The sequence below is a fragment of the Salmo salar genome, chromosome ssa12 (assembly GCF_905237065.1).
Source record: "Salmo salar chromosome ssa12, Ssal_v3.1, whole genome shotgun sequence".
Lineage (NCBI taxonomy): Eukaryota > Metazoa > Chordata > Actinopteri > Salmoniformes > Salmonidae > Salmo > Salmo salar.
Window position 1 is genome coordinate 23,423,247 of NC_059453.1, and position 13,874 is coordinate 23,437,120.

A 13,874-nucleotide genomic window follows, 5' to 3' on the forward strand; every position below is an offset into this window, starting at 1 on the left:
GTAGATATTAATATGTATTTACCGGTAGGTCTGTAATGCATTGCATTTCCATTGACATATATACAGTATATTTGTATGTACAGTAACAGTATGACCCCATTCCAATATCTACACTAGCATATTCATTTGAATGAAGCAATGTATTGGGCATGCCGCTGCATGTATTTTAAGTGGCATGCTAGTGTGAAGACAGGAACGTACTGTAACTTATGAAATTTAAGCGTGTTAACCCTCACAACGTCGCCGGCCCAGATGGCATCGCAAGCCGCATCCTCAGACCATGTGTAGACTAGCTTGCTGGAGTGATACGGACATATTCAATCTCTCCCTATCCCAATCAGTTGTCCCCACCTGCTTCAAGATGTCCACCATTGTTCCTGTATCCAAGAAAGCAAAGGTAACTGAACTAAATTACTATTGTCCCGTAGTACTCACTTCGGTCATCATGAAGTGCTTTGAGAGGCTAGTTAAGGATCATATCACCTCCACATTACCCGACACCCTAGACCGACTACAATTTGCATACCGCCCAAACAGATCCAAGGATGACGCCATCACACTACCCTATCCAATCTGGACAAGAGGAATATCTACAGTATCTAAGAATGCTGTTCAATGACTACAGCTAAGCGTTCAACACCATAGTCCCCTTCAAGCACATCACTGACAACCTAAAATTGTCCATCCACACAGACAGTGTGGTAAGAAGAGCTGTTGCGCCTTCTTTACCACACTGTCTAGGACCCCCTAGGAACCTCAAACTTCTACAGATGCACCATTGAGAGCATCCTGTCGGGCTGTAGCACCGCCTGGTATGGCAATTTGGCAGTCCGCAACTGCAGGGCTCTCCAGAGGGTGGTGCGGTCAGCCCAACGTATAACCAGGGGAACACTGCCTTCAGGATATCTACAGCAGTGGTTCCCAAACTGTCAGCCATTGCATACCTTAGAGAGCTATTCATAACTTGTCAGAATTGTCCAGATCAACTAGCCCATGTCAGCTAACATTCTTTAGCTAGATTTGTTAGCCCACAGATTTTGTTGTAATGTTTGAGTCACTCAAATATCACATGAATACACATTAAACATGGCAAAATGTATAGAATTGCAAGACAATTAGCTTTTAAATGGCAAAAATTTGGCACCCCACGACAAAATGTGTAGAATTGCAGGAAATAAGCTATAAACCAGAAAAATGTTCTTTCTACCAATAGAAGGGGTGTGAACAGTTTGTGTCATGAACAGTCCTTGTGCCGATAGAAATGCATGTGCGCAAAATAGGGGCCTGAGAGAAACAGTTTGGGAACCCCCAATCTACAGCACCTGTTGTCACAGGGAGGCCAAGAAGATCATTAAGGACCTCAGCCACCCAAACCACGGCCTGTTCACCCTGCTACCACCTAGAAGGTAGAGACAGTACAGGTGCATCAAAGATGGGAGAGAGAGACTGAAAAACAGCTTCTATCTCCAGGCTTGTTAAATAGTCACCACTAGCCGGCCTCCGCCCAGTAACCTGCCCTGAACTTACTCAGCTACCACCCGGTACTCCACCCTGCACCTTAGAGACTGGTGCCTCATGCTTGGCATTGCGATCTTAGGTTTGTGTGCGACTGCTCGGCCATGGAAACCCATTTCAAGAAGCTCCCAATGAACAGTTATTGTGCTGATGTTGCTTCCAGGGCTGTTTGGAACTCGGTTGTTAGTGTTGCAACCGAGGACAGACAATTTCTACACGCTACACGCTTTAGCACAGGGCGGTCCCCTTCTGTGAGCTTGTGTGGCCTACCACGTCGCGGCTGAGCTGTTGATGCTCCTAGACGTTTCCACTTCACATTAACAGCACTTACAGTTGACCGGGTGTCACGACTCCCGCCGAAGTCGGCTCCTCTCCTTGTTCGGGCGGCGTTCGGCGGTCGACGTCACCGGTTTACTAGTTGCCACCGATCGATGTTTCACTGTTTGTTTGGTTTTGTCTTTATTGTGTACACCTCTTTTTGATTTTTCCCTAATTATGTTCATTATTTAAACCTCTGCATTTCCTGTTTGTCTTGTCGGTGATTGTTTCCTGTTTTGTGTGGTTGGAGGTGTTTCTCCGCGATACGTATTTTTTATATGAGAAGATTTATTGAATTTTTAGTGTAAACACGTTTGTTTACATTGATCCCTGTGTCCTGCGCCTGACTCCTCTACTTCTTTAAGAAAAACCATTACAGAATCACCGACCAGCATGGAGTCAGCAGGAGCAGCCAGCCCTCCGATTCATATAGAGGAGGGCGTTCAGCAGCAAGAGAACATGATTCAGAGTCTCATGACTGCCATGGATTGCGTGCTGCAGACCATGGAGAGAGTGGAGAGGAAAAGATGTCCCATCAACCCAGCCACACCACCACCAGTCACACCACCACCAGTTGCTTTCTCCTGATGAACACATTTCTACCCATCCTCCGTCTGTATCCAGTGGGATTCGGCTCTCGCTCCCAGGAGCGTATGATGGAACAGCTGCCGGGTGCCAGGGGTTCCTACTCCAGCTGGAGCTCTACCTGGCGGCTGTCCAGCCGGCACCCTCGGGAAGCAAGAGAGTGAGCGCTCTCATCTTCTGTCTGACTGGTAAAGCCCTGGAGTGGGCCACCGCCATCTGGGAAGAGAAAGGCCCGACTCTGGAGGACTACGAGGACGTCTCCCGCCGCTTTCGGGCAGTATTTGATCATCCACCGGAAGGGAGAGCGGCGGGAGAGCGCTTGTTACATTTAAGACAGGAGATGAGGAGCGCTTAGGAGTTTGCAATGGACTTTAGGACTCTGGCGGCTGGTGCGGGATGGAATGAACGGGCCCTGATCGATCACTACAGGTGTAATTTGCGAGAGGACGTTCGTAGGGAGCTAGCCTGCAGGGACACCACCATCCACCTGGACCAGCTGGTGGACTTATCGATCCAGCTGGATAATCGGCTGGCCTCCCGCGGACGTCCGGATCGGGGTCCGTTGGTTCCATCCCCCAGTCCCTTAGATCCAACTCCTATGGAGTTGGGAGGGGCTGGGACTAGGGAGACCGGAGGGGAGACCATTCCAGGCACTAGAGGTGACCGCAGAGGGTACACTGCTGGTCGGTGCTGGGGAGGTTTTCCAGGGAGTCGAGGTGGTAGGCGGAACACTGGTGGTTCATCTCAGGTGAGTAGGCACACGACTCACCCAGACCCCCCTGTTGCTCACATGTGGGTATCTATAGGATTTCCGGGGTTTTCCCCGCATTCCCAGCATAAGGCGCTAGTAGATTCAGGCGCAGCTGGGAACTTTATTGATCGGTCCTTAGCCCATAGATTAGGGATTCCTATTGTTCCTGTTGATGTTCCCTTCCCTGTACATGCCCTAGATAGTCGTCCGTTGGGGTCGGGGCTTATTAGGGAGGTCACAGCTCCCATTGCTATGGTAGCGCAGGGGAGTCATGAAGAGAGTATTAGTCTCTTTCTGATTGACGTTCCTGCGTTTCCCGTTGTGTTGGGTCTTCCCTGGTTGGCTTCTCATGATCCTATTATTTCGTGGCAACAGAGGGTTCTCAAGGGATGGTCCAGTCAGTGTTCGGGGAGGTGTTTAGGTGTTTCCTTAGGTGCCACTACGGTGGAAAGTCCAAACCAGGTTTCCACCATGCACATTCCTCCCGAATATACCGATTTGGCAATCGCCTTCTGTAAAAGGAAGGCGACTCAATTACCACCCCATCGACCGGGGGATTGTGCGATAAATCTCCTGGAGGGCGCTGCACTTCCCAGGAGTCATGTGTATCCTCTGTCACAGGAGGAGACGGCGGCTATGGAAACATATGTCGCTGAATCTCTGGGACAGGGATACATTCGGCCCTCCATTTCACCTGTCTCCTCGAGTTTCTTTTTTGTGAAGAAAAAGGATGGTGGTTTACGCCCGTGCATTGACTATCGAGGTTTGAACCAGATCACTGTTAAATACAGTTACCCGCTGCCTCTGATCGCCAGTATGACAGAGTCATTGCTCGGGGCACGCTTCTTCACAAAATTGGACCTCAGGAGCGCGTACAACCTGGTGTGTATCAGGGGAGGGATGAGTGGAAGACGGCATTTAGCACCACTTCTGGGCACTATGAGTACCTCGTCATGCTGTATGGGTTAATGAATGCTCCATCCGTCTTCCAATCATTTGTGGATGAGATCTTCAGAGACCTGCACGGGTGGGGTGTAGTGGTGTATATAGATGATATTCTAATATACTCCACTACCCGCGCAGAGCATGTGTCTCTTGTACGAATGGTGCTTGGTCGACTGTTGGAGCATGACCTTTACGTCAAGGCGGAGAAATGTCTGTTCTTTCAACAGTCCGTCTCCTTCCTTGGGTACCGTTTGTCCACGTCAGGGGTGGAGATGGAGACTGACCGCATTTCAGCCGTGCGTAATTGGCCGACTCCAACCACGGTAAAGGAGGTGCAGCGGTTTTTAGGGTTTGCCAACTACTACCGGAGGTTTATCCGGGGTTTTGGCCAGGTGGCGGCTCCCATTACCTCCTTACTGAGGGGGGGACCGGTGTGATTGCGGTGGTCGGCTGAGGCGGACAGAGCTTTTGGTAACCTGAAGGCTCTGTTTACCACAGCTCCAGTGCTAGCGCATCCTGATCCCTCCTTAGCGTTCATAGTTGAGGTGGACGCATCCGAGGCTGGAATAGGGGCTGTGCTATCTCAGCGCTCGGGTAAACCACCAAAACTCCGCCCCTGTGCTTTCTTTTCGAAGAAGCTCAGCCCGGCGGAGCGAAACTATGATGTGGGGGATAGGGAGTTGTTAGCTGTTGTCGGGGCTCTGAAAGCGTGGAGACATTGGCTCGAGGGGGCTAGACACCCTTTCCTCATTTGGACTGACCACCGAAATCTGGAGTACATTCGGGCAGCGAGGAGACTGAACCCTCGCCAGGCTAGGTGGGCCATGTTTTTCACACGCTTTAATTTTACTCTTTCTTACAAACCAGGTTCCCAGAACGTCAAGGCAGACGCACTGTCCCGGCTGTATGATACAGAGGAGCGGTCCACAGAGCCCACTCCCATAATCCCAGCTTCATGCCTGGTAGCACCGGTGGTATGGGAGGTGGACGCGGACATCGAACGAGCATCACGTGCTGAACCCACCCCCTCCCAGTGTCCCATTGGGCGCGTGTACGTGCCGTTTGATGTTCGCGATCGTTTGATCTGTTGGGCCCACACATCACCCTCCTCTGGTCATCCTGGTATAGGGCGGACGGTGCGCTGCCTTACGGGGAAGTACTGGTGGCCCACGTTAGCCAAGGACGTGAGGGTTTATGTGTCCTCCTGTTCGGTATGCGCACATTGCAAGGCACCTAGACATCTGCCCAGAGGGAAATTACAACCCCTTCCCGTTCCGCAACAACCGTGGTCACACCTATCGGTGGATTTCGTGACGGATCTTCCCCCGTCACGGGGTAACACTACGATCCTGGTCGTTGTGGATCGGTTTTCTAAGTCCTGCCGTCTCCTTCCTTTGCGCGGTCTCCCTACGGCTCTACAGACTACGGAGGCCCTGTTTACCCATGTATTCCGGCACTACGGGGTGCCTGAGGATATAGTGTCTGATCGGGGTCCACAATTTACGTCTAGAGTCTGGAGGGCGTTTATGGAACGCCTGGGGGTCTCGGTCAGTCTTACCTCAGGGTTCCACCCCGAAAGTAACGGGCAGGTGGAAAGAGCAAACCAAGAGGTGGGTAGGTTTCTGCGGTCCTATTGCCAGGAGCGGCCGGGAGAATGGGCATCATTTATCCCCTGGGCAGAGATGGCCCAAAATTCCCTGCGCCACTCTTCCACTAACCTTACCCCTTTTCAGTGTGTGCTAGGGTATCAGCCGGTCCTGGCACCATGGCATCAGAGCCAGATCGAGGCTCCTGCGGTGGATGAATGGTTTCGGCACTCGGAGGAGACGTGGAACGCTGCCCATGTACGTCTTCAACGAGCCGTCAGGCGGCAAAAGGCGAGTGCCGACAGCCACCGCAGTGAGGCACCGGTTTATGCACCGGGGGATCGGGTCTGGCTCTCGACCCGAAACCTGCCCCTTCACCTGCCCTGCCGGAAGCTGGGTCCGCGGTTTGTGGGGCCATTTAAAGTCCTGAGGAGATTGAACGAGGTTTGTTATAGGTTACAACTTCCCCCTGATTATCATATTAACCCCTTGTTCCATGTGTCTCTCCTCAGGCCGGTGGTGGCTCGTCCGCTCCAGCAGTCAGAGGTGCGGGAGGTTCCTCCGCCCCCTCTGGACATCGAGGGGGCCCCGGCGTATACAATACGAGCCCTTATGGACTCTAGACGTCGGGCGAGGGGTCTTCAGTACCTCGTGGAGTGGGAGGGGTACGGCCCGGAGGAGCGAATCTGGGTACCGGCGGAGGACATCCTGGACCCATCATTAATCCAGGATTTTCACCGCTTCCGTCCGGATCGCCTTGCTCCCAGTCCTCCGGGTCGTCCCCGAGGCCGGTGTCGGCGCGCTGCTAGAGCCGCGCGTCAGGAGGGGGGTACTGTCTCGACTCCCGCCGAAGTCGGCTCCTCTCCTTGTTCGGGCGGCGTTCGGCGGTCGACGTCACCGGCTTACTAGTTGCCACCGATCGATGTTTCACTGTTTGTTTGGTTTTGTCTTTATTGTGTACACCTGTTTTTGATTTTCCCTAATTATTTTCATTATTTAAAGCTCTGCATTTCCTGTTTGTCTTGTCGGTGATTGTTTCCTGTTTTGTGTGGTTGGAGGTGTTTCTCCGCGATATGTATTTTTTTCTATGAGAAGATTTATTGAATTTTTCAAGTAAACACGTTTGTTTACATTGATCCCTGTGTCCTGCGCCTGACTCCTCTACTTCTCTAAGAAAAACCATTACACCGGGGCAGCTCTAGCAGGGCAGAAATGTGACGAAATGACTTGTTGGAAAAGGTGGCATCCTATGGCGGTGCCACACTGAAATTTACTGAGCGCTTCAGTAAGGCCATTCTACTGCCAATGTTTGTCTTTGGAGATTGCATGGCTGTGTGCTTGATTTTATACACCTGTCAGCAACGGGAGTGGCTGAAATAGCCGAATCCACTAATTTGACGAGGCGTCCACATAATTTTGGTGATGTACTGCAGTTTCAAGCATAGTGTTGGCTGCATCATGTTATGAGTATGCTTGTAATCATTAAGGACTGAGGAGTTTTTCTGGATAACATATTTTACAGAATGGAGGTAAGCACAGGCAAAAACCTGGATCAGTCTGCTTTCCACCAGACACTGGGAGAAGAATTCACCTTACAGCAGGACAATAGCCTATAACACAAGACCAAATCTTGACTGGAGTTGCTTACCAAGAAGACAGTGAATGTTCCTGAGTGGCCGAGTTATAGTTTGACTTAAATCTTCAATGAAAATCTATGGCAAGACCTGAAAATGGGTGTCTAGCAATGACCAATAACCTCTTTGACAGAGCTTGAAGAATTCTGAAAATAATCAATGGGCAAATGTTAAACAATCCAGGTGTGTAAAGCTCGTAGAGACTTACCCAGAAAGACTCACAGCTGTAATCGCTGCCAAAGGTGATTCTAACATGTATTGACTCAGGGGGTTGAATACTTGTCTAACCAAGATACAGTATATCAGTGTTTTATTTTTCATCTTTTATTTTACAAATGTTAGATTTTACTTCGACTTTGACAGAGTATTTTGTGTAAATCGTTGACGAAAAACGTAAATTAAATCCATTTTAATCCCACTTGTAACACAACAAAATGTGGAAAAAGTCAAAGAGTGTGAATACTTTCTGAAGGCACTGCAGTCGTTAAACACTGGTCACTTTAATAAGGTTTACCCACTGGTTTACCAACTGATTTTTATACTGTATTCTAGTGAAGGCTCATCCTATATAACTAATGCTGTACACACATTTTCTATTCATATACTGTCCATGCAGTATATACACACCATCATATATTCTGGACTCTGATATTGCTCATTCTGATATTTCTTCATTTCGATTTTTTGAATTTGTGTGTATTGTATTGTTTGGTATTACTTCACTGTTGGAGCTAGAAACATAAGCATTTCGCTGCACTGGTGATAACATCTGAAAAACATGTGTAAGCGGCCAATAAAATTTGATTTGGCTCCATCTATTAGCCAACAGCAACCTACAGTAAGCCCAGTAAGTGTAAGTGTGTGCTAATAGTCATGTGTCTAAGTAGTGTTAGCCTGTTGACAGTGATGGACTCCATGAGGTTATGCAATGTTATCTCCAAAAGCCTAAGTACATGTAGGCCTTCAGTATAAATCAGCCTATTAGCCAGCAGAAGCTTATGTCTTATGTGTTGAAGTACTAGTAGTAACCAGGGCCGGACTAACGTATGTGGGGCCCCGGGGCATCTACCTCCAGAGGGCCCCCCAACTCCCAAAACTTCCTGCATTTCAACACATTTTGCCATTGGGCAGAGTGAGAAAATTGCAGTTGTATAATGCTATTCTACACATTTTGTCATGAGGCGGAGAGAAAATGTTGCCGTTTTAAGCTAATTTCCTGCAATTCTACACATTTTGCCATTGCTTATGACGTGTTCATATGCTATCTGGGTGGCCCCCAACCGTCAACAAAAAACCCTGCTTGGCCTTTCAGTAATCCGGCCCTGGTAGTAACCAGCCAGCGTGTTGACAGTCAGTGATGGAATCCATGATGTTCGCTGAATTCTCTATAAGCCTAAGTAGGCCTACAGTACATTTGTATGTACAATATAAGTCTCAACCTATTAGCCAGCAGTACACAGTATATTCCATGGTTAAGTAGTAGCCAGCCTGTACACAGTCAGTGATGGACTATATTTGTATGCACAGTACAAGTCAACTTAATAGCCAGCAGTAGCTTATGTGTTGAAGTAGTAACCAGCGTGTTGACAGTCAGTGATGGACACCATGGTGGGCCTATAACCAGATTAGCTGTTTAGATTAGTCTCAGCCTTTTACTCCATCTGGCTGTTACACACACACACACACACACACACACACACACACACACACACACACACACACACACACACACACACACACACACACACACACACACACACACACACACACACACGTCATGAAAAGACACACCCACAGCCCCCAACCACCTGCTGTTACGGGACATAACAGGCGTATTGCTCTTGCCCCATACCTGCATCATGCAACTAAACAAGCACATACACCATCAGCAGCAGCAGACACATGTATCCAGCCACACATGTATCCAGCCAGACAAGTATCCAGTCACATATGTATCCAGCCACACATGCACCCAGGCATACACAGATGTACATGAAAGGGACACACAGGTAAACACACCACCCACTCACACACACAGGCCTACAGACACGCATGGACAGACACATAGACAGAAACACACACACACACACACACACACGCATGCACATATACTGATCTCTGATTAAGACTGCTCCTGAGTTTTCAGTCATGGTTGAATAAATTAGAGACATTATAAATACAGGTCTACTTTAAATAAAGGTCAGCGTCCCAAATAGCACTCTATTCCCTATACACTGAGTATACAAAACATTTAGGACACCTGCTCTTTCCATGACATACAGTGCATTCAGAATCCTTCCCTTTTTCCACATTTTGTTACGTTACAGCCTTGCTTGTAGTGTCATACCCAAGAAGACTTGAGGCTGTAATCGCTGCCAAAGCTGCTTCAACAAAATAAGTAAAAGGTCTGATTTTTTTTTACTTGTAATAAATGTGCAAACATTTCTAAAAACCTTTCCTTTGTCATTATGAGGTACTGTGCGTAGATTGATGAGGGGAAAAAAACATGTTATACATTTTAGAATAAGGCCGGTAACGTAACAAAATGTAGAGAAATTAAATTGGTCTGAATACTTTACAAATGCACTGTAGACTGACCAGGTGAAGGCGATGATCCCTTATTGATGTCACTTGTTAAATACACTTCAATCAGTGTAGATGAAGGGGAGGAGACAGGTTAAAGAAGGATTTTTAACCCTTGAGACAATTGAGACATGGATTGTGTATGTGTGCCATTCAGAGGGTCAATGGGCAAGACAAAATATTTAAGTGTCTTTGAACGGGGTATGGTAGTAGGTGCCAGGCGCACCGGTTTGTTTCAACAACTGCAACGCTGCTGGGTTTTTCACGCACAACAGTTTCCTGTGTGTATCAAGAATAATCCAGCAGTCAAAGGACATCCAGCCAACTTGACACAAATGTGGGAAGCACTGGATTCAACATGGGCCAGCATCCCTGTGGAACGCTTTTGGCACCTTGCAGAGTACGTCTCGACGAATTTAGACTGTTTTGAGGGCAAAAGGGGGTGCAATTCAATATTAGAAAAGTGTTCCTAATGTTTGGTCTACTTTTGACATTGGCCCTGGTAAAAAAGAAGTGCACTATATTGGGAATAGGGTGCCATTTGGGACGCAGTCCTGATCAGTGTGTTAGGGTCCAACTGGCTGGAATAGGTGACGCACAACTCTAGACCACAGCTGTCGGTCTGTCTCTATGGACGGAAATAGAGGCAGGCGCGTGTGTGTGATGGACACACACTCTCTCTCTCTCCCTGTAATGGAAGCAGCCTAACTGGGTTAGAGCAGGCATGTTCACGTGGAGCGAGAAGGAGGCCAGTTAGTCATTATGTCAGTGGGGCAGCCTGACACTGATCCACATACAGGTAGTAAGGTAAAGTTACACAGTGGGAAGGATAAAGGAGGTTACATACACAGATTACACACCAGTTGTGTAGTGGAGGGTAAAAGCACGTATATGCCGCTTACACACCTTTTGTATTGACCGTCACCGTTTACCCACCTATCGTGGAAAATTGCTATGAAAACATAAGGACGGTGGCTTTATTCACCATGAAAAGCCGCAAATGGCCTTGAGCGTTTACCCACCTATTTTTTGTTACTGATGCACACATACACACTCACGACCATACACACACTCAAAGTCAGTCAGTGGGGCAGCCTGATACTGATCTGTAAAATGACACACTGGGAGGTTTAACGTAGGCTACATAAACACACACAGACTCCCACACAATCAGACGGAACAGAACTACTCCTACAAAGGCCCAGGTAGTCAGTGGCTCAGTGTCAGTAGGGCAGCTTCACACCGATCCACAGGTAGTCAGTGGCTCAGTGTCAGTAGGGCAGCTTCACACCGATCCACAGGAAGTAATGTAAAGTTACACTCTCCATAGAATAAAGTGGGCTACATATGACCCACAAACTCTAACACACACACACACACGTTCAAACCTCACAGAAATACACAATACAAAAGCACAACACAAATACAAACCACATACAGAATATTATCCTATCAATTACCTTCCAGTGCCATTTTAACTTGTTTCCAATTCTTACCCAAACAAGCTTGAATACCTGCCTACTACTCAGACTGTTCATAAGCCCACACACCTAGTTTAAATAGAAAGATTTACATTTACATTTACATTTAAAAAAAAAATAAAGAAAGATGAAGGGAGAAGGGGAGTGGGGGATAGTGGAAAGGTTAGAGAGGGATAGAGAGAGGAATAGGAGAAAGGTTAGAGAGGGATAGAGAGAGGAATAGGGGAAAGGTTAGAGAGGGATAGTGGAAAGGTTAGAGAGGGATAGTGGAAGGGTTAGAGAGGGATAGAGAGAGGAATAGGGGAAAGGTTAGAGAGGGATAGGGGAAAGGTTAGAGAGGAATAGGGGAAAGGTTAGAGAGGGATAGAGAGAGGAATAGGGGAAAGGTTAGAGAGGGATAGAGAGAGGAATAGGGGAAAGGTTAGAGAGGGATAGAGAGAGGAATAGGGGAAAGGTTAGAGAGGGATAGAGAGAGGAATAGGGGAAAGGTTAGAGAGGGATAGAGAGAGGAATAGGGGAAAGGTTAGAGAGGGATAGAGAGAGGAATAGGGGAAAGGTTAGAGAGGGATAGAGAGAGGAATAGGGGAAAGGTTAGAGAGGGATAGAGAGAGGAATAGGGGAAAGGTTAGAGAGGGATAGAGAGAGGAATAGGGGAAAGGTTAGAGAGGGATAGAGAGAGGAATAGGGGAAAGGTTAGAGAGGGATAGAGGAAAGGTTAGAGAGGGATAGAGGAAAGGTTAGAGAGGAATAGGGGAAAGGTTAGAGAGGGATAGAGAGAGGAATAGGGGAAAGGTTAGAGAGGGATAGAGAGAGGAATAAGGGAAAGGTTAGAGAGGGATAGAGAGAGGAATAGGGGAAAGGTTAGAGAAGGTTAGAGAGGGATAGAGGAAAGGTTAGAGAGGGATAGAGGAAAGGTTAGAGAGGGATAGAGAGAGGAATATGGGAAAGGTTAGAGAGGGATAGAGAGAGGAATAGGGGAAAGGTTAGAGAGGGATAGGGGAAAGGTTAGAGAGGGATAGGGGAAATGTTAGATGAGGACAGAGAGAGATTAGAGGGGGGAGAAGACACAAGAGGTCAAAGTCTGTTTTAAGTGGGCGCCAATGTGCCTAGGGTGAGTGTGAGGCAAGTGTTTACAGTAAAGAGGGAAGTACATTGCGTCAGGGTTGCGTAAACCCACACACTCACCCTCACAAACTGCACACATACTGCCTCCCTACCGTCAACACACCAAAACGTGAATTCAATTACATATTTCTTTTTACAACTTCAAATTCAAACAGCATGCAAAATGTTTTTCACACTCATCTGCAACCCTAAACCTAAACCTGGCCTAAACCCATGTTTTACTTCCATACACAACCCTAAACCTAACCTAAACCCATGTTTTACATCCATACACAACCCTAACCCTAAACCTGACTTAAACCCATGTTTTACATCCATACACAACCCTAACCTTAAACCTGACCTAAACCCATGTTTTACATCCATACACAACCCTAACCCTAAACCTGACCTAAACCCATGTTTTACATCCATACACAACCCTAACCTTAAACCTGACCTAAACCCATGTTTTACATCAATACTCAACCCTAACCTTAAACCAGACCTAAACCCATGTTTTACATCCATAAACAACCCTAACCCTAGCTAACCTAAACCCATGTTTTACATCCACACACCCGATGAGAGGTCAGAGGTTAAACTGGAGGCCTGGTTCATGGTAATGAGGACCCGTGAAGACCACAACAACATCGACCACCACCGAGAAGGACCACCCCCTCCCCCACACAAGGAATGTGCTAGACAGGGTCACAACCTTTGGAATGCTGGGTTCGCCAGACAGCGGTCACAAGGAGGAAGGGAGGACCTTATTTCCTTATTTGGGGTGGATACTTAGAAGAGGTGTGTGATGTCTCGGCCCTGGCGGACTGTCATTGGGTATATTTCTATCTATAAAGGGCTCACATGAGCATCTGGCACTTTGACCTCTGACCTCTGTTTGGTATCCTAACCAGTGGCTGAGACGGATGTCGTTCTTTCTCCTTCCCCCATGGCCTTCAGCTTATCGTTGAGGATGTGTTATGATTTCAATTATGGAATATTGACGTCAATTGACTGACTAGTCTTTTGGGTTCTTTTTGAATACGGTGTGAAAGAGACGCATCGTTTTTCGAGTTAATAGCCTTGTCGTTTTTTAACTTTTGTATGGTTTTTGAATTGTATTCAATGTGCAAAAACGTTGCGCAATAGACTTCGGTGGCAAAACTTCATAAAATTCATCCAGACACGTGTTTTATTAAATTACAGATTTTTCCTGAATTTTATATAATCATCAAACCCATTCAAAAGATTAGGGGACAGCAACAGGAAGGATGATGTAGTAGGACAATATCACTTTCACATGTATTGGTCATTTTAATGTTAAGGCTATGCTTGCCGTAGGCCATTTTAGAAAACATGAGTTAAATCC